The following is a 25,857-nucleotide window of genomic DNA, read 5'->3' on the forward strand; positions in this document are numbered from 1 at the left end:
ACCACCTGGATTCCCTTCTCCTCCTTCTGGGAGCTCTCGGACCCCCAGCTCTTCCACAAGCCCCCATCCCAGTGGGGTCCCTACAATCTGGAACCTTGTCCCCAGGTATCCTGCTAAGAAAATCAATGGAAATCATGTGTTGTGGGTATCAGGTTGCTCACACCTTCGCCCCCCTGCCTTCTGTGCTGAAACTGACCCTCCAATAACAGGAAAATCCTGTCCCTGGGCTGGAGCTCAAGTTCTCACAGGGCCTCTGTCTCCAGGAAAGCCGTTTGCATCCTCTCGCAGCTCTAATGCCTTCCAGCCGTGGAGAGGAGAGTGCTGGCTGGCCCTGGCGGTGGCCATAAATCCGTAATTGAACAACGTCTGGGACTACCAGTCTCCATAAAGAGGAACCAGAGGAATGTGGTAAAATTGTTCACAAGGCCACGGGGACTTCCTCTGTGGCTGGGCCAGGGGTCCACACTGCTCCACGCAAGCCCCTTCCCCTGGCCGCCCCTGAGCCAGCTCCTGTGCAGGAAGAACACAGGACCAGGAGTCAGCCAGCCCTGGGTTCGAATCTGACTCTGTCTGCTGGGGGCTTGGTGATGCCACAAAGCCTCTCCTTGCCTCAGTTACCACCTTCCAACTGAGCATCTTGCTCCCAAGGTAGCATTCTTGTGACAGTTCAATGAGGTACGGTTTTCCCTACTACAGATGGAGGAATTCTAACTACAGTTATAAGCTTTGCAGACGTCGCTGTGATGGATTGCAGACAGAGAGGGAGGAGATGGGATGGGGACAACGTGGGGGACCAGAGACACCCAGATCAAACCTCCACAGGGGTCTCCACACATGTCCTGCCGATTCCATCCGGGCAGCACATTTGGGTCTTTGGCCAGCCTCCTTGGCCTCATGTCTGCCAGCTCAAAAAGAGGCTATGGGCTTTACCAAGTAGAGTACCTGGCACTTAGCTGATGAAATAACACCCTCCCCCCACCAAGATATCGATCAGCCACTGGCAACCGTGGAGCTTGCAGCAGCCTCCGGACAGTTTAAAAAGAAAATCAACCATTAATAAAATTGAATGGTTGGGGGTAGGAGGGAGGGAAAGAAGAAGGGGAGGAGCTGGAGGGAGGGGGTTGGGAACAAGCAGACACAAGGAAGAAAACTGGGAGAAAAAGTGCCCTTCCGATTTAAAACCCGCATCGCAGATGCATGAAGGGTTGCTCCACAACAGAACGCTGAGCACGTGTGTCTGCTAAATTAAAAGTGAAGAGTGGACGTCTGCATGACACGAAGGACAGAGGTTGCAAACTCAGGGCAGCCCCACAGGGTGTCTTTTTTGTTCCGCATACGCTTTATTTAAATGGAATTTGCTGCATTATTTTTCAAATGGGAGTTTTCATATAAAAGTCTAGATTTCTGGAATCTCTTGCAAAATTGGGACACGTAGTAATGCTGGGCTTGCATTCCTACGAGGCAGCAGCCGGGTAGAGTGATAGCAGCTGTCCCCGTGGGTGGGACGTGTGGAGTCCGGCTTGCTCGGCCCCCAACCGACCCCTGCACTCTCTCCTGTGAGCTACCAGGGCTTTTGAGCTTGAGACCCTGATCCAAAGTCGGACCTAAATGATGTCAAAAATATATATGCGTGGATGGGGCTCGGGGTATGTGTGTGAGTGACACACCCTGGATAAGTCCATGCCAAAATATTAACAGAGGTGCCTTTCCTTAAATAGGGTTTGATCTTCTCAACCTTTTGTACTTACTGCTCTCATCAATAGAAAACAATAGACTTGGCTTTAAGGAAAAAAATCAATATATGCAGAGCTGAGTATTATGTATGCTCACAGTGACGGCAATTGTACCAAGAAGGAACAGATAAAATGCCAAACTGTAGTCTTCTCCAAATAGGGGAATTGTGGGCAACTGGAATCATCTTCTATCTTTTCTGCAACAAACCTCTTTCATATTTCTAATCAGACAACTACAAACCAGGTATGTGTGAATTAAAAGCAAATCACGATTAACCCACCTTAACAGAGATGTGATTCTGTGGGAAGATGTCTTATTGGAGGAGGGGCCTTGAGCCTGGTAGGAGGGTTTGTTGGGCACTTCTGAGCCCTTTTCTCTAGGATCTGGAACCCGGTGCAGGAGGATACGCTGTCAAATGGCTGAGGCATGTTGTTTCGGTCCCGGACCTCAGATCCCCATCTCTGAAAGCAGAAGAACACAGTAAATTCCTCACAGGGAAGAAAAGGGGAGGCTAGCGTTTTTCATAAGGTCCTATGTGGCAGGCATGGATTGGCATGTTCTCACATATGTGTGTTAACTAAAAAGCCTAGGGGTTGATAAACCAGGCTCTCAATTCAGCCGTGTCCTAGCTGTGTGACCTCATGCAGGCCACTTAACCTCTCTGAGCCTCATTCTTTCTATAAAATAGGGATCAAACTGACCTCATAGGGTTCGAGGGAGGATTAAGTGAGGGAAAAAAATCATATAAAAAGCAGTAGACAGTCAAAAATAATTAGCCATTATTTACGTTATACTATTGATGCTATTTTAAAAAAACCACCTACTGTGTGCCTGTCAGTGGTGGGAAGTGTTTCCCACTTATATCCAGTCAGCCTCCCACAACAACCCAGCAAGTCTGAGGCCATGATGCCCCACTCTAAGAAGAGGAAACTGAGTCTTGGTAAGGGGGGGTGACTCATCAGAGATGGCTGTCCCCACAGAGATCAGGTCTGTGTGACTCACAGAGGACTCACTGGCCCCTGTCCCTAGGAGGCTCTCATCAACGTAGCATTTAAACTGAGATCATCTGAACGTCTACCGAGTGCCCGTGTAAACAGGAGCAGGAATTCTGGAAACAGACCAGATTCAAGAGCTCCCTCCTTCATCACTATACGGCTCAGGCCAGCACCTTTACCTCGGAGCCTCAGTTTTACGGTCTGTCAAATGGGCGTGCCAATGGAATCCTTGTGAGATTTCATCAAGATGGTAAATGCATGTAAGGACTTCGTGGAATGGAAGGAGTGATCGATCGTGGTGTAACTATCCCCACTTTACAGATAAGAAAAGTTGTACCCTGCACCATCCACTCATTTCCTTCTTCATCTATCCATTCATTCCCTCCTTCATCACTTAGCTTGTTTACCAGAGCAGCACATCCCTCTACCCAGGGCTCTAGAAGTATCAGCGCCCCTGAAATGCATGTGGGAGACAGAGGCAGGGAGCAGGTCTCCCCCCCACCCCAGGCCTCCTTGTCTCTCGCTGCCGAGGAGGCAGCTGCAGCCAGACATTTGGAAACCATTACAAACATCCCCGTCTGATTCTGTTCCCCCCTGTGCGTAGCTTAAAGCAACAGATTCCAAGGAATTTTGGCTGCGTTCCTTGGCAGAGGGAGACCCAGAGGAATGATGAAGAGAGCTCTCTCCTCTCCACGCCATCCACACATGGTCCTCTTCATTTCAGGGTCCAGAGCAATGGGCAGCAAACCCAGAGAGGTGTGGGCAAGAGTTAACGCCAGGAGGACTTGGGTCTCAGCCCAGACACGGCCATGTCCTGGTGAAGCCACCTCTCTGAGCCTCAGTTTCCCTATCTGTAAATGGAAACAGTCACAGTATGAAGACTCTACCCTTATTGTGAGGAACCCACCAGTCAATATAAATTAAATGCCTGACACATGGTAGGTGTTCAAGAAATTCTATTTCTCTCCTGTTCTCATTTCAAGGTTGCCTTTGATGTGACCAAGAAAGCAGGGAGGTGGATTAAATGAGAGTTTGGTGCAGCAGTGAAGTCCCAGACTGCTGGATGCCCTCGACAAAGTCACTTTCCATCCCTGTGCCTCAGTTTCCCCAGACTCCCAGCTCTCGCACCCTTTCTCTGCATTGGTGCCCTGCCCGACAGGGGCTCCCAGCATGACCCTAGCCTAGGTGGCCCTCCAAAGCCCTCCGAGTCTTCCTCTTTCCCCTCCCCTCTCCTCCATCATTTTCTCTCATTTTTCTCTGTTTCCTTGTTCTCCCTCTTTTTTCTCCTCCCTCTCTCTCTCTTTCTCCCCCGTTCCTTTGGTTACATCTTCTCATGTGTTTCCTTTGCTCTTCTCCCTCTCCATCCTCCCTCCTCAATCCCCATGTCTTTTTGTCTGTCTCTTTAAATGTCTCTCTGTGTCTGTCTCTCTCTCGCTCTGTCTGTCCCTCTTTCCTATCCGTGCTTTCTCTCTCTCTCTCTCTCTCTCTCTCTCCCCCTCTCCACCCCATCACTTTGCTCCCTGCCCCTCCATGCATCTCTGCCTCTCTGTCCATCTCTCCCCAACTCCCACCTACCTGCATCCATTCACCTCATCCAGCCTCTCCCAGGAAAGCGCCACAAGCCCATTCATCCCAGAAGGAGCCAGGACTCTGTCAGGAGCCACAACGTTCCCTGATGAGGCTCCGATGAACGATTTCTCTCCCCACTGAGTCACTGAGCTCTATTAGACCGGTTCCTACAGGGCTGCCCTGTATATCCTCCATCTGCCCCTCCAGCTTCTCCCTCATCTGAATCGCCCAGCCCTGGACTCTGTGAATGTAGCTTCTGCAGACCACATCGCCTGGCTCACTCAGCCCTGGCTTCTGGATGCAGATCCCGAAGGGGCTCAGGGTGCGGAAGGCAAGGGAGACTGGGGAGTTTGTTGTCCTGACTCCGCCCCTGCAGTCTAGGCCCTGGTGGGCAGCTATCTCCTGCAGCCACACCTCTCTCCAGGTCCCAGTAGCACCCCTTCTCTATCCTCCAGGCCTCGGGGTACTAATGGCTCCCCTGTGTTGCCAGCCCAGAGGTGCTGCACCATCCTTTTGGGCCCCCTTAACTCTGGCCACACTCTGATCCTTCCTCCCTTCATTACATGTCCCCTTGGTCACCCCAGGTTGAGTTGCTACTTGTTTCCTGCTGTGACACAGATGGATGCAAATTCTCTCCTTCTGCTGAACCCCTCATGCCATCTTCTCCCCCTCTTCTCTCCTCTCACCCCTCCCCACCCCTCTGCTCACACCCACCCTCCTATACAGGGCCCAGATCTGCTCCCCAGCCAGACTGGGAGCTCCATAAGGGACAGACCTTGCCTAGACCTCCCAGGCCCCCTTGCTCAGTCCACTGCACTTAGTCAGCTCTCAGGGGCTGTTAAGGTATCACTGAGTGAATCAGGGCAGTGGGGGAGCAAGATTGTGGCCAGCATGCCTGCAAGTCAGGTGTGTCTGCAGCACTGCCTGGGATGCTCAAAGAAGTCCACTCTGGTCCTGTCCCTCCCCCTCCACGGGCATCCTGTCAGAGCCCCTGCAGCCCTGTGGTTGGGGGGCTGGTCCCTGACAACGGGTTGCTGCCAGGCTCCAGCTCCACCGATTCCACAGCACCTCTCCACACGCCCCGAGCTCACGGATGGGAGGGCTCCCCTGCTCCTGGCGCCTGTTCAAGCTGCCTGGTGAACTAAATTGATTTTTTATCGTTGCTCTGGAGCGAGCTTAATGAATCTGTTAGTGACGGCCGCCTGCCCCAAACGCCTCCCAGTGCCTGTGCCTCCAGAACCGCTCTTCCTATGAAAGAAAAGGAGTTATTTAAGGTTCAGCCTGTGCCCCTGAGAGCATCTGGGCATCAACTGTGCCATGCCTCATTCCTCCTGGGGTGTTTCCCACACTGGGGCAAGGCTCTAATGTGAGTTAGAGATGGAAAGGCAATGCAGAGGTTTAGTTTAGTACACGTGTGCCTAGGGACCAACTGTCCATCTGTACATCCATCCATCCATTCATCTATCTACCTACTCACCTGTGCATTCACCCATCCACCCAACCATTCATTCCACCACCCCGCCAGCCATCTGTTTACCTACCCATCCATCCATTCATGCGTCCATGCATGCATCCATCCACCTATCTCGCAATCCATTCATCCATCCCTTCATCTCTCCATACATTTATCCACCCACCCATCCATCCATCCATCCACCCATTCATCTATCCATATGTCCACTCACTAATCCATGTATCCACCCATCCACCCAACCATTCATCCACCCATCCATTCATTTGTTTACCTACCTATCCATCCATCTGCATCCATCCATCCACCTATCTTTCAACCCATTCATCCATCCCATCACCCACCCATACATCTATCCATTCACTCATCCAACCACTCATACATCCACCCTTCCATTCATCCATCCCTCCATTCATCCATCCCTCCATTCATCTGCCCATCCATCCATAAACCCATCCATCTCTCCATTGTTTCATTTATTTCTTCATTCATTTGGCTTTATACATACTTATTATGAAGCCCAACATCCTTACTGCAGTCTACAGGGTACCACAGAACTGCCCTTCAAGCTGTTTCCCTCCACTCTCCCCTCTCCCCCCACTCCAATCACTCTAACACTGCTGCTGCAGGCCCTTTGCATCTGCTCTCTCCTCTGTCAGAAACTCTCTTTCCCGGACACCCCCATGGCTTACTCCCTTCCTTCACTAGGCCTCTGCTCAAACTTCACCACTTCCAAAAGGCCTTCTCTGATCACTCTTGATATAAGTTAGCAACTCCCAGCCACTCTTTATCCTTTATCCCCCTTTTAATTTCCACAGAGTGTTCCTTGCCCTCTGACATTATATCATAAATTAATTTATCTTGTTCAGTGACTATTGTCTTCCACTAGAATGAAGTTCTATGAAGATAAGAGCTGTGCCGGTTCCACTAGCCACTGTATCCTGTGTTCTAGAACCATGCCTGGTCTGTAATCGATATTCAGGAAGGTTGATTTACTGAATCAATTATTTCATTAGCTAATACATGCTCTGTCACTTCTGTCACATACTAAGCACTGAAATGAATGGTCAACAAAACCAGGCAGAGCCCTTCCCCTCACAGGACACCAGCTCCCTGGAAACACATGACGAAGGAGGAGACTGAGACAAACAACCAGGCACGTGATTGTAAAACTCTGTCTGGGCTAACAGCCTTGAGCAAGGTCACATGGGGTCTATAAACATTTTTAAGTTGTTTTTTTTTTTTTTTTTGCTCGCATCCCCAAGGCATCCTGTCTGCCCACAACACCCACGTAGATGCTGGTTGAAACTAGAACCTGACTTCTCAGCTCTTTGCTGCTCTTCTCAAGCCTCCAGCTCTGCTCAGCCCTCTCCCTGTTCCTCCAGGCCCTCTGTCGGCAAGGAGAGAGGAGACAGAGGGCGGGCGGGACTGCTTGTGCCTCTCTGAGTTGGTCCCAGGCCTGGCTCAGAGCATGGATGTAACTGGGTTCATTCTCCCTCTTTTTCTTCTTCCATCCAAGCCAGGAACCAGGCCCGTGGTGCTGCCCTGCCTCAGGGAGAAGGTGTTTAAATAAGCCAGGGGCCCTTCCTATGTTTTATGAGGTGTCTGAGTCCCCCAGAATGTGGTACCGGATACCCTGAAGGGTAAAGGGAATGGAGCACACATTTGGGGACAACAGGGATGCAGGAGGAACACCCCAAAGACCAAAATGAGGTAGGGGGCTGGATAGTGGGGAAGGTGGGGACCTGACCTGAGTATCTTGGGGATGTTACCAGACCTCAGGAAGCACAACTGTGGGTGTACCGGGAGGTATAATGCTGGCCACAAGAGCTCCCTGAGACCTCCTTCCTCAAGATCCCCATGCCAGTTTGAGGATGGCCAATGGCTGTAGCAGTTCATAGTTCTCCAAAAGGGCCACAGCAATATTTCCAATCCTTTCTGCTCTTCAAAATCTTTGCCACACCCCACCAAGAAATAGCATCTATTCCCCTTCCCCTTGATCCTGGGAGGATTTGTGACTGCTCTGACTACTAAATTTCATTAATAGTAATGGCATGTGACTTCGGAGGCTAGGGGGACACAGTTTGTATCTGGACCTCTTTTTCTTGGGGTGCCCAGGCTTGGAACCAGCCACCATGTTGTGAGGAAGCCCAGGCTCCATGGAGAGGCTGTGGGTGGACGTGCTGGCCTATCGTCCCAGCTAAGTTCTCAGCTTACAACCCTCATCAGCCGTCGATTAAGCAAGTAAGTGAGATTTCAGATGATTCCAACTCCCAGCCTTCAAGCCTTCTGGTTGAAGTCCTAGACATCATGGAGCAGGGACAAGCCATCCCCGCTGTGGCCTATGTGAACTCCTGACCCACAGACACCATGAGCATAATAAATGCTCAGTGCTTCATGTCACTGAGTTTTGGGGTGATTTTTTTTTAACACAGCCACAGTAACTGGGACAGCAAGTACATATAATACAGCTCCCAGTGGGTCAGCCACTGTGCTAAGCATTTTACAAATATTTACTCAATCTTCAAAACTTCTAGAAGTCCTATTCATATCTCCATTTTACAGGTGAGGAACTGAGGCACAGAGGAAAAGTAACTTGCCCAAGGCCACAAAATAAATGGCTGAGCTGGGATTTGAACCCAGGCAGTTTGACTCTAGGGCTCGTACTCTTAACAACTAGCCAGGGCAGCCCGGTGCAGTCTGCATCCTCAGGGCAGTGGTAGAAATGTAAGGTTGATCATTGGAGTCCCAAGTTGTGGATGTACAACCTCAAGGGCTTGCTGTCCCTTGTAATCAAAAGTGGAGGTCTTTACAACTCTATAGGATAGGACTTCACTGTTGAATGCAAGTTGATAAATAGCAACGTCCAGCAAACTAGGGATGGATCAATGGATGGATGGATGGATGGATGGATGGATGGATGGATGGATGGATGGATAGATACATAATGGTAGTTGGTGGTACGTTTTTTTGTTTGTTTTGGTTTTTTGTGGGTTTTTTCATGTATATAGGAGTTATAGCTTAATGATAAATGTTTTTCCTGCAGGATCTGAGAAAGACAAACTAGAGATGGAGTCCCAGCTCCCTGTTTCACCAACTCTCTCAAAGCCTCAGTTTCTTCACCTGTAAAATGGTCATGACCTTATCCCTCTCAGGGGATGTGACAAAGATTCATGGAGATAACACTTCTAAAGCGCTTTCCGCAATGCCGCACCTCGTAAATGCTAGATTCCTACTCGGCCCCCATCCCCTTGTCCGTGCCCTTTCCTCATCCTTTCCCAGCTTCCGCACCCCCTGCAGCTGACCTGCGGCTGTCTCAGGCAGCAGGGGTCCCCCGACTCCCCACTGCCCTCGAGCTGGTGGTCACAGAAGTGTGTCTCCCTCTAACGTGCGATGCCAGGCTTGCTGGCAGCCTCCAGCGCCGAGCACAGCTGTCAGGCCGGCATGCCTCCTTCCTCACAGCTGCTGGGATGCGACCTTGTCTATCAGGCGGCCCCGGGAAACCCGCTGAGTATGCTCCCAGCTTGGTAGGTGACATAAATATTTTCCAACATGCAGGCAACAATCTGATTGGTGCCTTCCCCAGAGTGCCAAGCTCCAAGCTTGGGGCTGCAGAAGCAAAAAGGAAAAAAAATTCCTTTTGCCAATGAAGTCTGGCTCCTTCCTTCACTGAAGTGTTTAACTCTTCCTGTCTCCTGTTTGTTTCCTTGTTTACTCCAAGTTCTAACCCAAACAGCTGACATTCAGCAGGATTTTGGGAAATGCTTACACTGGTTAGGACAGCACTGGCCCTCCCCTCACAGAGCCAAAAAACAATCTAGGGCAGCATCTCAGACTTGAGTGTGTATTAGAAACCACCCAATGTGAGAATAACATAGTGGCTTAAAATTTTAAAAAAATTTTTTTTTTGGTGGTACACGGGCCTCTCACTGCCGTGGCCTCTCCCATTGCGGAGCACAGGCTCCGGATGCGCAGGCTCGGCGGCCATAGTTCACGGGCCCAGCCGCTCCGCAGCATGTGGGATCTTCCCGGACCGGGGCACGAACCCGTGTCCCCTGCATCGGCAGGCGGACTCTCAACCACTGCGCCACCAGGGAAGCCCTAAAATATTTTTTAAAGAGCCCTTATCTCTCAGAGGTAGATGCAGCACTACCCACAGGTGAAATGGCAGGGTGTCTAGATTCGTTCCAAAATAGTACAGGAGGCAGCTACACAGGGAGAGTGATGCTATTGTTTCTAATTTCCAGGTGATAAAACTGAGGCTTAGAGAGACTGGGCTGGACAAGGTAACTCAGCCAGGGAGTGCTGGTGGGCGGATGTGACCCCAGGGTGTGGGTCTCCAGAGCCTGTAGATCCTGAGCTCCTGGTAAGACATTGTCTTAGCTTCTTCACTGACCGCTTCCCTGGGTGCCACGCACCTGGAAACCAACCCAGAAAGTCACACGCAGGGCGTTCTGTAATTCTATCTCATAAACAGATGCAAATCAGGTCCTTGAGCAAGACAGGAATTTTCCTGCTTTGAAAATGGAAAATAGTGGTGTGATTTTTGTAGCTACCATCTCTTAAGCAGGCACCCAGTGTGTTCCAGACACAGTGGAAAGCAATCCACGTTTGTTATGTCATGGAAGGCTCACAACTCCTTCAGGGAGATGGGACAGTAGTTTAACTTCTAAAATGCACAGCACTCAGCAACGTTCAGGGAGAGCCTTGCCTGAGGTCACACACAGGTATCTGGGGGCGAGGGGAGTCTGCCTGACTCCCAAGCCCAACCGGATCTCCTTCCATCCACCAGGCTGCGTGGAGATGGATACAGCCCTTCACCCTGGGGATACAGGACACTATAATGAGAATGCAGTCAGTGCAGTTCTTACAGAAAACTCAGAAGGTGTCTCACCAAAGCAGCGTCTTGCGTCCAGTTTGAGTTAATTTCAAGGGCAAAGCATTAAAAGATAAATGGACATAGGAAGGGCTACAGCAGGCATACCTACTGAGGAGTGCTGAATACCCGATCTTTTGATGGCCTAATCTGCTATGACGTGGGCCTCACGATCTTCTGGAGGAGGGAGGCCAGCGTCTCCTCATCCCCTGGAGCCCCCGTGATGCTGAGCCTTCCCTGGCCTCTAAGAAGACTGGAGAGCGGTCTCAACAGAGCTCCCGGAGAACACCCTTCCTGTACTTTGACATCCTCCCCCAAGGAGAATGGCCTTTATTCTGGGGGGTGGGAGAGGGGAAGGAATATAAATCTAGATTCTCACTTTATACAACAAAATAAATTCCAGATGAATTTTGTAAATGAAGAGCCAAATGTAAAAATTAATAAAATTCTGAAGGCAAAAATGGAGAGTTAATGATACCACAGAGGGGAAGGCATTTCTTAAGCAGAAAAAAACAAAGAAATGAATCACAAAGGAAGGGAAAATTGGATAGATTTGTTTACCTGAAATGAAATAGAAAACAGAAGGTGTAACTAAAGACTTAATAAATGAAATTAAAATCCAGCTGACAGAAAGAGAAAAACAAATACCATATGCTAACACATATATGTGGAATCTAAAAAAAATGATTCTGAAGAACCTAGGGGCAAGACAGGAATAAAGACCCAGATGTAGAGAATGGACTTGAGGACACGGGGAGGGGGAAGGGTAAGCTGGGACAAACTGAGAGAGTGGCATAGACATATATACACTACAAAATGTAAAATAGATAGCTAGTGGCAAGCAGCGGCATAGCACAGGGAAATCAGCTCGGTGCTTTGTGACCTCCTAGAAGGGTGGGATGGGGAGGGTGGGAGGGAGACACAGGAGGGAGAGGATATGCGGATATAAGTATATGTATAGCTGATTCGTTTTGTTATACAGCAGAAACTAACACAACATTGTAAAGCAATTATACTCCAATAAAGATGTTAAAAAAAATATCCAGCTGACAAACAGATGAAAAATATTTGTGGGCTTCCCTGGTGGTGCAGTGGTTGAGAGTCCACCTGCCGATGCAAGGGACACGGGTTCGTGCTCCGGTCCGGGAAGATCCCACATGCCGCGGAGCGGCTAGGCCCGTGAGCCATGGCCGCTGAGCCTGCGCGTCCGGAGCCTGTGCTCCGCAATGGGAGAGGCCACAACAGTGAGAGGCCCGCGTACCGCAAAAAAAAAAAAATTTGCAACACTTATGATAAACAAATGGTTAGTGCCCCCCATATTTTTTTACCAGGCTCTTGCATATCAAATAGAAAACACTAAAACCCTAAGAGAAAAAAAGTCAAAGGAAATGAACAGTTCCCAGAAGAAGAAATGTAAACGACGGATGGACCCATGAAAAAATGTATATAGACAATCTCACAAGAAGCAAATTCTTGGTTTGGCACAGATTCTAATGAGTTGATTCTGTATTGGCGAGAGGAGGGTGAGCTAGGTCTCTTGACCAACACTGGAGAGGGAAATCACCTTTCTTTTTTTTTTTTGGTCACACCTCAAATCAGAGATCAAACCCGTGCGCCCCGAAGTGGAACCGCAGAGTCTTAACCACTGGACTGCCGGGGAAGTCCCCGGAAATCACCTTTCTGGAAGGCATCTAGTTATGTAACAAGAGACTTAAAACTTCTGTTTCTGACCCACTAATACCACTTCCAAGAACCCATCCTCAGGGAAGATCATGGGTACGAAGACTGAAACCATCCCAAATATTTCCACTACAGCATGGATTGTACCTACAATGGGATTCTGTACTGCTCTTTAGAAAGCTGTTAAAGACTAATGATTAAGATAGAACGTGGTAAAAATCTCGTAAACAAAAACTGCATTTTCGAAATGATGTTGAATTTTTGAATGAAGTTGACAGATGTGAGCACGTGGCTGTATGAACCTGCGTAAATGCAGAAATATTAGTGGAAGGATATTCACCATAAAATTAATAGTGGGTTTGGGAATTGAGAGTGTTTAATGTTCTTCCTTATATTTTTATATGTTATAAATGTTCTATTATAAACACATATTATTTTTGTAATAAGGAAAAATTTTAAGCCAATCCAGTAATATTAGAAAAGCCGTCCTCTACTTGGGGCCATTTGGGCAGGCAGGAGCCTCAAAAGATGCGTACGGTAAGGCAGGGTTTCTCAACCCTGGGTCAGATAATTCTTTGTGGTGGAGACTGTCCTATGCATTACAGGATGTGTAGCAGCATCCCCGGCCTCTACCCACCAGATGCTAGTAGCAAACTTCCCAAGTTGTAACAAACAAAAAGGTCTCTAGACATGGCCAAATGTCTCCTGAGGGGGAGGGGGGACAAAAATCACCTCGGGTGAGAACCACTGCAACCAGGGGTAATGAAAGAGCACTTTTCATCTGTTTGTTCTGGGGGTGATATTCATCTATCCTTTGGTTCGCTCATTCATTCCTTGAACAGACATTTTCAGATCCTGGCTCTGTGAGCTGGGAGACCTGAGTGCTAGTCCCATGTCAGATTCTCACACTGTGACTTTAGGAAAGTCGTCTAAGGCTCCTTTATTTGTAAAACACTCCCTGAGACCCTGGCCCTGCCATAGGGAGTGTGCAGCCAGGGACAGCTCCACATAACTCCAGGCTCTGCCCTCAGGAGGTCACAGTCTGGGAGAGAGAGCCACTATACAAACGGCTGTATTTGTTCAGAGGGATGGGTGTTAACAGGGGCCTGTGAGTGGTGATGGATGAATGGAAGAGAGAGACTCTGTCAGGGGTAACAATGGTGGCAATGCCTTTAAGGATAGCCCTTTACATGTGCACCACACTTTAAGTGGCTCTTCAGAGTCTTGGCAGGAAACCGATAGTGCATCTGGTGGGGTAACCTAGGAGAGTTTAAGAATGGGGTACTTTCAAAGGCGAGGGAGGGGGAGAGGGAAAGCAACAGGGGATGATGATGCAGCAGCACCTGGGGGCAGCAGCAGCTGAAAGCCCATCCATCCCTAGGCCTCAAGGAGTCACAAGAGGGACTGACACTGGGTCCTGGAGAGAGCTGTGGCTGCCACTGTGGGAGAGAGCCACCCAGCAGGAAGGGAGGTGTTGGGTAGGGCAACACAGCCATTGTCAACCCAGAGCCAGGCAGGGAGGGAGCAGAAGGAAGAAATATCTCAGCCTCACTCTACTCCTGCCCTCCAATTTCCTGACATTGCCTCCCACTGGCCAAACCATACAGGGCACAAGAGAGCAAGGGAGCCTGCTGATACAGCCCACGTGGGTCCGCTACCTGAGTCAAACTGCAGATGGAGAAGGATAAAGAGGCTCGAGAGGGGCATTCAGACGTCCAGGGCAGAAAGCACTATCTCTTGCCTTCTCGTTCCAGCCCTACGACAGTCCTGCAAGGTAGATTTTATTATCCACCTTTTATCTAAGAGGAAGCTAAGGTTCAGAGAGGTATAATGATTTTCCTAAAGTCATACAGCCAAAAGGGATGGAGCCTGGATTGAAAGCATGGTTTGCCTGAGTTTCTGAGCTCCAGGCTTTATAGTTAGGAGAATCTGGGTTCAAACCCCAGCCCCCTCCACTTATTAGCTTTTGACCTTGGGTAACACCTGTGTATCTCTGAATGGACCAATCTGTAAAGTGGTGCTAGTGACTCCTACACCAGTGGGGCTCTTGCTGAGTGGGGAGGGAGCTCATTCAGGCAGAGGCCTGCCCCACTTCCCACTGGGTAGTTATTAACCAGAGCATCAGACTCTACATTAGGCAGGGGGCAATTTGTCTGCCTCTTCCGCCACCTGCAGAATCGATCTCCATGCTCAGCTGCTTCATTGAGATTCAGGTCCTCAGCTCTGGGACTCCATCCCAGTGTCTGGTCAATAGCTTATATTTTTAATTTGCCAATAATCAGTTGGGACCTTGGCCAGTGCCCCGCAGATGGCTCAGCAAGATCGCTCAGCAGTGGGGAGAGGAGAAGAGGGCAGTGTGCGTGAAGGGGAACAGACCCTGAGCTGGGCTGATAAACCCAGGTGGGGATGGGGGACAGCTGGGTACCCACAGCAGCCTGACTTTCCAGGCCACGGCCTGGGTGTCAGGAGACCTAGGGAGTCATGGATAAGTACACAAGCCTGAAGTCAACAAAACCTGGGTTCAATTCCAGCTCTGCCGCTTTAAAGATAGGTGGCCTTGACTAAGAGACTGGCCTCTCAGAGCCTTTCTTTCCGCATTTGTCAGGCGGCTGCCATAATAACAACACATAACCCATAGGGTTATAGAACAGCCACATGAGTTAATAAATGTGAAGTGCCTAGGACAGTGCCTGACATATTATACACATTAACTATTGAGATTTTTTGTCAAACAAGAGAGACAATTTGTAAATAAACAGTGATTTTCAGTGCACTTGCTGATTCCCAATACAGAGGGGTAGCCTGACACTCACAGAGGGGAAATGATCATCCCCAGTTTACAGACAAGGAAGTTGAGGCTCAGAGAAGCCAATTTACTTTCCCAAAGTCACACAGCTGGGGTGCAGAAGAGCCAGGGTTGCAAACCCATGGAGTCCAACCCCAGGCCTCCTGCTTCTAATCATCCTGCAAAAGACAGATTCTACAACTTAAGTGTCCAAAACAAAGAGGAAAACGATACAGCTTTACCTCCCTCCCTCCATTCTTGGGCTTTTTTGTGAATAAGTGTATTGCTTCCTTTTCTCACTGACAAGGAGGCACCAGTGCCCACCGGAGGGCAGGGAAGTGAGGACAGCGGGAAAATCTGTTTTCCTCATGAGTCTTTACCCATCCTGTCACTAAAAAAAAAAAAAAAAAAAAATCTCAGTTCCTACCCATCCTGTGCCCTTCCCAATAAAAGAGCCCAGGAGAGACCAGGAGTACTGGGACAGGGGTGGCTGAAGAAGCCAGCATTGCCCCAGGAGGGAGTAGGGGTCTTCCCAACGTCAAAGGCAGACAGCATTAGAGCCAGGATATGAACACAGGACATCGACGGCCAGTCCAGGGTTTTGTTGGCTGTCCATGTCTGCTTACCTGGTCCTTTGCCTCTAACATCATGAGTGCCTGATTCCCCATTCTGCGGTCACTGTTGGTGCCTCTTCTTGTGGACTTCACTGTCAGGTTCCAATGGACAGGGAGATTCTGAAAGACAAGCCAGGCAAAAGCTCCAACACGCTGTGGGTTGTCCAGCAGGCTCCAGAGGTACACAGGCTTCCCGGGCTTTCCCCTCTGCAGCCTCTGGGACCCACACAGCCCTGGAGATTTCCTCCTCTTTGCTTCCTGCCAGGCTGCTTGTTCTCCAGAGAAACTACCCCGAGTCTGATCTACTGAAGTAAGCTTTTCCACCAGAAACCTCCCCAGACACCACTAGAAGCCCGCATAGGTAGAATTCAGAAGCTGCTAAACGCACCCAGAGGCTCCCCGAGCTCCTGGGACCGACTGCGAAGTGTAGATCACAGGCGGGATCACAGATGCCCCAGAACATCAGTTCCTCGGGAGCCTCAGCGACCACCTAGCTCCCTTCCAACTGAACAGAGCAATAACTGAGGCTTGTAGATGGGGAGTGACTTGCTGAAAGATGCAGAACCGGCTGGTGCAGAGCCGGGATCCTCTTCTCTGTGCATGGTACCCCTCACATCCTCACCGATGCTGGCAGTAGTGGGTGGGCCAGAGCAAACCCATCCTCATGGCTGCAGACAACTCCAAGGGAAGGAGGCTTTCTTGAGAGCCTCCTAGTGTGGAGATTTCTCAAACTGTGGTGGTTGGAGTAAGGCGAGTGAGTTTTGTCTATGCTTTGCTGTTAGCTTGTTGAGTAAACCCAGGAAAGTCTCTCTCCCTCTCTAAATCTTAGTTACTCCATCTATAATGGATCTTAACAAGTCATCGGAGTAATCGGGAGGATGAAGCACCATCATCATCATCATCACCTTTTCCTCCTCACCTCCTCTTCCTTATTCTCTTTCTTTGCAGCTCTCATTTATTAAACATTTGCTGCATACTCAAGACATATTTCAAAAAAAATTTGTAAGAAGCTGAGGAGGAAGTTCTTATTACCCTGCTTTCCAGGTGATGAAACTCAGGGCTGGAAAGATTTCTTTGCTTGTCCTGGGTCACTCTAATATCCCCAGAGAAGCAACCAGCATTTGGACCTGAGCAATCAGAGAGTCAGCAACCTTAACCCCTGGTCCAACCCTCCTCCCATGCAGGAGAACCTGGCCACTGAGGAGACCCTGCACAGGTCGGTGATGATTCTTCCCCTGAGGTTCTTACTGGTTTCACAATCCAGAGCGGTCACATTTGAGCCCAAGCATGAAGCATTTGGTCAGCATCCCAGGAGGGCCAGCTTTAATTCTTCCTGCCTGTCCCTCAGCTGGGACCGAGGACGACAGGTGGGTTTGCTGAGGAGCAGTCAGATGTGGCGTGGGTCAGGAAGGGGCATTTAACATGTTTGGGTTTCAGTGGCTGGGGGGTCATCCATGCAGGAAGTGACTTGAGTCTACAGATTTCCCATAGGGTTGGGGGTGTCAGCCAGCCTGGTGATGGGGAAGCCCTTGGGCAGAGAGGTGGAGGTGGCATTGCTAAGCCTTTGTACCAGCACAGGGTCCCTTCCAGATTATCCTCACCATCTGATATGCCTGCCCCACTGGCTGTATGGCTGGGGCAGACTACCTCCCTCTCTGGGTACAATTTCTCAATCAGTGTAACATATACATTGGGGCTGAGAAATAGCAGTGCCGTCTATAGCTACTTCTTCAGAAGTTCCTATTCCCTGGTTAGAGTCTCTAACTTCTACTATCTGCCCATTAGAATTACTTGGGCAGGGGGGAGGGCGTCTTAAGAATGTCAATGCCCAGGTCCTGCCTCAAAACAATTAAAAATACTTGGGGATTGGGCTCAGGCATCAATATTCTTTAAGATCCTCCAGGTGGCTCACACTAGTAGTTGCTCTGTACCATCCCTGGAGCAATGTCTCTGAGTGGCAGGTGTGAGTAGCGCCATATGACCAATAAGAAATGGAGGCCCAAACAGGGAAATGATCTGCCCAAGGTCACAAGTAAAGACTCGGCAGTCTCTGTCCAGAGTGCTGAAATGGGACATCCCTGGACTCTGGCCTAAGGCTGGTGCCTGTGTTCCTGGGATCCCACTCTTACCTTCTCACAGATTGCTTGTCCCATAAAAGACATTTTCTCTTGTTTTCTTTCTTCCTTTCTCTCTGCATATCATTTTCTCTCTCCCTCACTCCCCACCTCTCTCTTTTCATAAGTGTATCTCTTCCTCCCTCCCTCTCTGTTTCTCTCTCTCTCTCTCTCCTCTCTCCCTCTCACTTTCTCCCCATCTCTTCCTTGTTTTATCTTTCTCTCCATCTCTTTCCTTCTTCTGCATTTCTCTCTACTTTCTCTTCTTTTTGCCTCTCTCTCTCCATCACTCTCTCTCCTCCTTCTATCTCTTTCTCTCCCTCTCTCCTGGCTCCAATCTCCACCTTCCCAGCTGCTCCTTAGGACCCTTGACTTGAATCTCTTCCTCAGCCACTCCCTCTCCCTCTGGCTGCCTCCCTAAGAGCAAACACTGACCTCTAGACCAAATTCTCCTTCCCTATCCTTGCCCAGCCCTTTGGAGAAGTCTAGCTTCTCCCTATGACCCTAGATGGGGATTCAGAACCAGAGATGTCCTTTCCTTTTCAATCTCCCACTGTAGAGAGATCCCACCACTGGGGAAAGTGGCTTCCCATAATCCAGTGGGGGCAATGGTTTCACAGCAGCCCCTCCCAATGGGGACACATTCCTTCAATCAAAAAGCTTCATGCTGAGCATCTACTGTGTGCAAGATTCTCGGAACAGAGCAATAATGGAGGTGGCCTGACCGCTTCTCCCCTCTTTCCAGTGAGGGACACAAAAAACAAGCAAAGAATTTAGACACTGATTTTAATTCTTTATCATTAAGATAATGGCCAAGATGTTGGGGTAAAGGATGACTCTGGGGTGGAACACGGCTGCTTTAGGTTGAAAGGTCAAGGAAAAGTGTCTCCAAAGAACTGACATTTAAACCAAGACCTAAAAAATGAGACGGAATCGGCCATGCCAAGGGCCAGGAAAAGAGGATTTCAAGCGGAGGTCACAACAAGTGCAAAGGCGCTGACCCTGGAAAGAGTCAGATATGGTCCAATAACAGAAATAAGGCTCATGAAACTGGAATAACAGAAATAAGGAATAAGTATCAGGAGATAAGGTTGGGGATAGCACGTCCTTGGAGTCTGCAAACAGAGTTTTTGTTTTATTTTTGGTGTCATGGGTTTGGGGCTGGGGTGAGCCTATCATCTCTTCTGCATGGTCATTGCTCCCTGAGTGCAGTAGGATGGGAAAGAGTGGACATAAGGACATAGATCATTGCACAGTTTTGGCTTAGATTTAGCGGGTCTTTAAAAAGTGGTCTTTTCCCCCTTCTCTTTCCCAACTCCACCCCATCAGGGATTCAGCAATTCTAACTCACCTATCCCCCTCACAGAACCTAAATCTAGGGCCCTGCCTCAGGAACAGTGGCAAAATCATCATCATCACCATCATCACCATCATCATTATTTCCAGGTGGCTCTAACTGACATAGGGATGAAAGCAAGGAATAAATTAAATGATCCTGAATGGTCTAGTTCAAATTTTTGCCATAAAGGTAAGGACAAATGTATTAATCCCATAAGCATTTACAGAATGCCTGCTGTATGCAATAGAGAGAGAAACAGACCCCTGAGTAGCTAATAGGAATACTAATATGAAAAGCTGCTAACACTTATTGGACATTTGCTAAGGGCCAGTCCCCTTGCTAAGACTTTTACATGAATAATCTCTAAATCCTTATGATAATCCTATGAGCATTTCCACTTTTCTGATGAGAAAATTGAGACATAGGGAGCTGAAGCAATCAATTAGGCAAACTAAAATCTATCTACTCCATCCCTATCCTTGAAGCAATTTCTGGTTGCTCCTCTTGCCCCCAACCCCCTAAAATGTTACCTTAGAGGGAACATATAGTTCAGCCTGGGAGAATCAGAGGTCAGTTTGCCCAAGTGAATTCCAATTTGAGCATTTTTAGTCTATTTATACTTGGCTTCTCTGAAATTATTTCTTTAAGTGTAAAAAAAAAAAGGGTAATTGTTCAAGAAAGGGTGACTAGTGCAATAATAATAGTAGTTTTAGAATTCATATCCATGTTAGCCCTTACGAGTAACTTCTTAAGCCCAAGGGACGACCTAATTAATGGTAGAGTTTCAGGCACGTTGTCGAGAAGAGGGAATAGTATGTTTTTGGGTGAAAGTCTGAGAGTGGTGGCTGATCCAGGGGCGGAAGGTTTCAATAGAGACAGCCTGTCCCTCTGGGCTGAGATAAGTGTCCATCCTCCTCCTTAGGGAGACCAAAGGGGAACCTCCTCACTGTACCCCCAGCACTGACATTCTCCCCCTAAGCCCTTCCTCAGAGTCACAAGCTATTTCACCCTTTCTGGAACGCATGACTAATAAGCGCTTCGTCAAAGGCAATGTTCAATCGTGCTGTGGATGAAGGGACTCACGCACCATATATCACCCCAGCTGCTCTTACAAGCAGGAGATCGATAATCTAGCAATAGACATTTCATAATTAAAAGCAGACGACGAAGAAGATGACAAAAAGGGAGAAGAGGGTGGGGAAGGCAAGGACCCTGGCAGATGGCCCTGCATTTTCTTTAGCTTTTCGGTTCCTAAGGCTCTGGTGGATTTACCAGAACAATAAGTCCTGTTTGGAGCTGTCCCAAAAGGCTGGCTGGAAAGGGACTTCAGTAAATTCACGTGGTCCGTCCGCCTGCCTGGAGGCTGGCTGGGGATAAATGCTGCCATTTTTAGACTTGCTGAAGTGCCTTTTAAGACCCCACCGATGTCTTTCTGCATTACCCAAAGCTCACTGGATTGGACGTCCATTCCTATTCTCTACCCACCAGCTCCAGCTCCATTCTCAAGTTAAGCTTACAGATCTTCCTCTAGGAAAATCTTCACCTCAGGGTCATTTGGTCCAGCATGGGATGAACATGACCTCCCCAATCTTGAGGTGGTCATGTGGACCGTCCTGGCCAATAAGAGCATCCCATTCATTCTCAAGGCTGGAACAGTTGGCTGACGGATGCACATGTGACCTAAGTCAATCAAGGTAAATTCTGGGACTTTCATTAGAGCTGTTCCTTTCTTAGCTGGGGTTGGATGACAGAAACCTGAAGCTACTGTGGACTATCTTGTCATTATGGATTTAAAAAATGACTTCCAGCTGGCACACTGGAAAACAAAGCTGATAGATGGAAATGTGGGAAAAGAGAGAGAAGGAAACCAACCAAGTCCTGGCAAAACTGGTGGACCTCTGAATTCAGCCACGCATGAATCCAGTAGGTTTTTAGTTATGAGACCTCACAAATTCCTCTTTTGCCTAAATTACTTTGGCAGTGGAGTTTTCCTCTCTGTATATTAAAGAGTCCTGACAAATCCGTTAGACTTTCTAGGTCCACCCATCCAATAAATAAGTTGCTTAATGTAAAGGAAAATGCACAGACGGAATTGGATTCAAAGTCCAGCTCCTGACTGCACTATCTACTAGCTGTGTGATCTTGGGCAAATTGCCTAAGCTTTTGGAAACTCAGTTTCCTCATCTGTAAAATGGGTATGGTGCCACCACCAAAGGGTTGTTGTGAGGATTAAATAAGATAGTGTCTAGTTTGAAGATGTCATTGTGCCACTTACATCACCACCATTTTCAGGAGCAAACTGGATCTGCTAGCATGCTCTGGTGAGGAGAAAAGATGTGTGGCAGTATCACCTGGACCAAACCTGCAAAACGAAAATGTATAAAGCTTAATTGAGGTAACAATTAAGTATAGAATTAGCAGGAGGTCATCATGATGCTAACATGAAGATAAAATATCATTTGTTGAACATCCAAATGGCACCATCCACTTTATTTATATTACCTTATGTAATTTTTACAATTCTATGAGGAAACCAAGGTTCAGAGAGATGAAGCAACTGTCCTAAGGTCACACAGCTGGCAAGCCTAAGTCCAGAGCCTGGGCCCCTAAGCACTGGGCTGTGCCAGTTCCCAATAATAAAGCCCAGGTCTTGGAGGCTGACCATGTACTGAGCAAGCCTCTCTAAGTATCTCCCCATTGAATCTTCTTACCATCCTTTTGAGAACAGCTTGGGGCCCATTTTACAGGAAAAAGCAGCAGTGCTAGGTGGCAAGTATGCTTAAAGAGGGAATCCAAGGTTTCACTGCTTGATTTGGTATAAATTGAAATTTTATGTTATATATATTTTGCCACTATTTAAAAATGTTAAAAAAATAACATTTTTAAGAGCACATATGCACATATCCTTTGACCCACTGCTGGGAAGTACCCTGGGAAAATCACACTGATATCCTCAAACTAGAGATGACTTACGGGTCTATCACTGTCGTCCTGATTTTAAAATAAGGGACATACATATATAAGAAGCTATTAATTGCGCAAAAGAATGAAGTAGAACTGTTTATGTTCACTATGAAAAGATATCCAACTATATTAGTAAATGAAACAAGACGCAGAACGACAACAAAACGAAACACCCCAAAGCAAAAACCCCTCTATGGTCCATCGCGTCCTCCCCGTCAGCTTCACCCCACACCTCTCCTCCACGCTCCCGGCCCAGGGAACCTTTGCTCACCCATCCCCTCTGCTGGGAATGCCCTTCATTTCCACATTCTTGAAAGAAATCCTCATCAGCCTCTGTGTCCCAGCACCCAGCCCCACCTGGCACAGAGGAGGGATGCAGTGGACGTGCGTTGGATGCCCAGTGGTGTGACTGGTGAGGAATGTGACCAGAGTCAGTTCCTAACTTTGAGTCTTTTCCTTGGTCATCCTCCTTGTGAATTCATGTGGCGTGGGAGGGTGAGGGGATAGGAGTGACGTTTTCAGGCGTCTGCTTGGTTCCAGGCACCATTCTGGGTATTTCCCTTAGATATGTTTTCTTTGAATCTTTAGTTTTGTCCTTTTATCATCCTGTTTTACATGTAAGAAAACTAAGATCATGGGAGAGAGGATTTAACTCCGACGAGGTTACCGGCGGCTTGTTGCTGGGTTTGGGGTATACACCTAGGTAGGAAGGAAAGGACGGTGGAGCAGCTGGTACACCCAGCAGCACACCATGCCCGTAGCATTGAGACCCAGTGCTATGGTGGAGTTCTTACATCTGATCTATAGAGTGTCATTCAGGCTATGCCGATACACGGGGAATGGCCACTGGCAAATTGACCCATGAACGACTACTCATTCACCATTGAAAGGGATGTACGTTTGTTGAGACGCCGTGGGCCTTCCTGAGAGCTGTCATCCTGTGACAATATTGACAGAGTTTGTGCCTCCACCTCGTAAAACCCCAGTGTACACACGTGGGGAAAGCAAGCCCATCCTCTCTCACTGAGAGAATAAGTGTAAGGCATTAAGGAGACTCTGATTAAACAAACAGATGTTTTTAGTCGGCAATAGAAGTGTCAACATGATCCTAATTAATGAATGTGTTAATGGCTGTTCTCTGTTTGAAGACAATAGTCACCGCCTTCTAGATGTATCCGCAATGACTCACAGGGCACACACAAAGAGCCTGCACAGGGTGGGGCTGCAAGCCGATATGCCCACAGGCAGCACCAAGGAGCACGCCCTGAGCTCACAAAAGGGACACAAGGCGGTACAGAGTCACACAGGGAATGTGCACCAGATCTGCAGGGATTATGCAAGACACTTGGGATGCAGGATGTCAGAGGACGTCAGAGGACACACGTGAATACACATTCACAACACACACCATTCACGCACAATGCACACACAACACTTGGGCCATCCACACATCCCCTACAACAACACACAATGTACACAGAGCACCCAAATCACCCACACAACATCACACAATGCACATACCGCATATACCATGCTCATAGGATCCAACACCACCATCCACATGACACACACACAACGCACACAAAACACCACTATATGCAACACACACTCAGTACATAACACACATACTCAACAAGCATACGCCACACACACAGCACGCCATAACACACACACACACACAATTCCAGGAAAGAGCTCAAAATTCACGGAGTGCTAGCCTGACACACAGCACACACACTCACACACGTTTAGTATCAATAGTAGTGATACCCACTGTGTGTATCCACCATGTTCCAGACTCTATAATAAGACATGAAAACAGAAATGAAGAGGGTAGAGTCTCTTTCCTCCAGGGTATCCCAAGCCCACAGAGAAGCCTGAGGACCTGCCTATGAGATGTATCAAGAGAACTCCTCTACATTATTTATATGTTTGTGTTTTTGTGTTTATACATATTTTCATGTGTTTCAACAAGGTAAGACATGGGAAAGGGTTGCTATGCAGAAAAAGTACTGGACAATATTGAGTTGTGCTGCAGACACGCAATGATCTTTTCAACGAACATGTAGAGGAAAAAAAACATTCTGCAACTCTTACTGTATTTATCCTTAGCAATGGTGTTTTTATTTATCTCAAAGGCTCTGATAGTGTGTAACTAAACAGCTTTCCCTTTTTACCCCGGCTGCTAGGAAGCTCAGAGCTATATTTTTGATCCACACATGGTAGGGGTGTTGGTTTTCATAGCACACATTTCTGAGTGTTATATCTGGCACTGTCTTATGTTCCTACATGCATTTTTCTTTCATTCTATTTTTAAAATACACTTTTAAATGAATAAGCTCTTTCTGGAACAACATGGGATCAGAAAGAAAGATAGAGTTTAGTTAGATAGATGTATTAGGACAGGTAAGCTGCTGTAACCAAGGACCTCCATTTCTCAGTGGCTCAGTATAATAAAGGTTTATTTCTTGCTCAAGGCACAGTCTAATGTGGGTTGGCATGACGTGGGCCATTGTTCCATGCAATCATTCAGGAACCCAGGGTTCCTTCCATTGAGTGGCATTTAAAGTACAAGAAAAGAAAGTAGGATCATGTCCTACAGGTGTAGCTCTGTCTTTATCCCGTTGCACAGTAGGACCTCAGGAATGACACACACTAGGACCCAAGGTCGTGTCCAGAGGAGGAAGAGGTAGCCTCCAATGGGCAAGAAAGAGAAGATGCCAGGTGGGGTCAGTCTCTGAGCTAGGCATTGAGGACAAACCGATTCTGGGTCTGCAGAGAAGGTGAAAAGCAGATGGGCAGACAGACATCTGGACAAATCAACAGAGGTAAGAAATGGTGGAGAGTTTGTGGAGACCAGTGGGGACCTCCTTCTAGCTGAAGAGTGGGATGCAAGATGGTGGCGGAGGGCCGTCATGGTGGAAAGAAAGGCAGAGCCCAGCCCAAGAGAGCCCTGAATGTCAGACACCAAAACCATCTCTTTATACCACAAGCTTTTAATCTATTAAAACCCAGCATCTATTGGGTGCTGAGAACTCTGTTGAGTGCTTCTCTTGCAATCCTGGTATCCATTTCCATAATAACACTGTACGGCTCAGTACTACCATGATCCGAATTTTACAGGGGAGGACACTGAGGCTGAGAGAGGTGAAGGGACTCACCTGAATTTACACAGGCGGAAAAGAGCACTGTCAGAGGTTGAAACGGTACACTTTCTTAATTGCTACTCTCCAGGGCCCTCTCCTATGTTATGGTCATCACGGTGGCAGGCTGGGTTACATGGGGAGATCAGAGGGCAGCCTGACAGGGGTGACCAGCCCAAGTCTCAGAGTCAGCCACGGTTCATAAACTCAGTCCCCAGCCCTGTGTGATGCCCCTAAGCTTGGAGCCTCATTTTCCCCCACCTGTAAAATGGGGCTAATAATGCCTCCACTGCAGAGCTCCTACAAGACGCAACATCATTTAGCCCAATGCCTAACACACAGTATGGGCTACATCAACGGGGGCCATTATTATTATTGTTGTTTTTGTTGTTGTTAAAGGGATAGAGGAATCAGGGAACAGGCTGCTATCCCAGCCAGGAGACAAGTAATTTGGGAATGCTCTAGCAGAGGCTGTGGAAAGGGACAGCTGTGAAGGAGATTAAGGAAATTCACACGGAATATATGTACGTCTGGTACGTATGGCACTTTGGCAAAGACAGAATCGGGATGGAT

General features: G+C 48.2%; 1 long non-coding RNA gene across 1 annotated transcript in view; it reads right to left on the reverse strand.

The window, feature by feature from the left end:
* Positions 1 to 21,452: 21,452 nt before the first annotated feature.
* The window catches only part of LOC125961236 (uncharacterized), a 250,840-nt gene continuing 246,435 nt past the window's right edge, over positions 21,453 to 25,857 (reverse strand). The window contains exon 4 of the long non-coding RNA XR_007471665.1: positions 21,453 to 21,539. This is a non-coding gene — a long non-coding RNA (uncharacterized LOC125961236). The remainder of the gene's footprint in view (positions 21,540 to 25,857) is intronic.

This window comes from Orcinus orca, chromosome 15 (genome assembly GCF_937001465.1).
Source record: "Orcinus orca chromosome 15, mOrcOrc1.1, whole genome shotgun sequence".
Lineage (NCBI taxonomy): Eukaryota > Metazoa > Chordata > Mammalia > Artiodactyla > Delphinidae > Orcinus > Orcinus orca.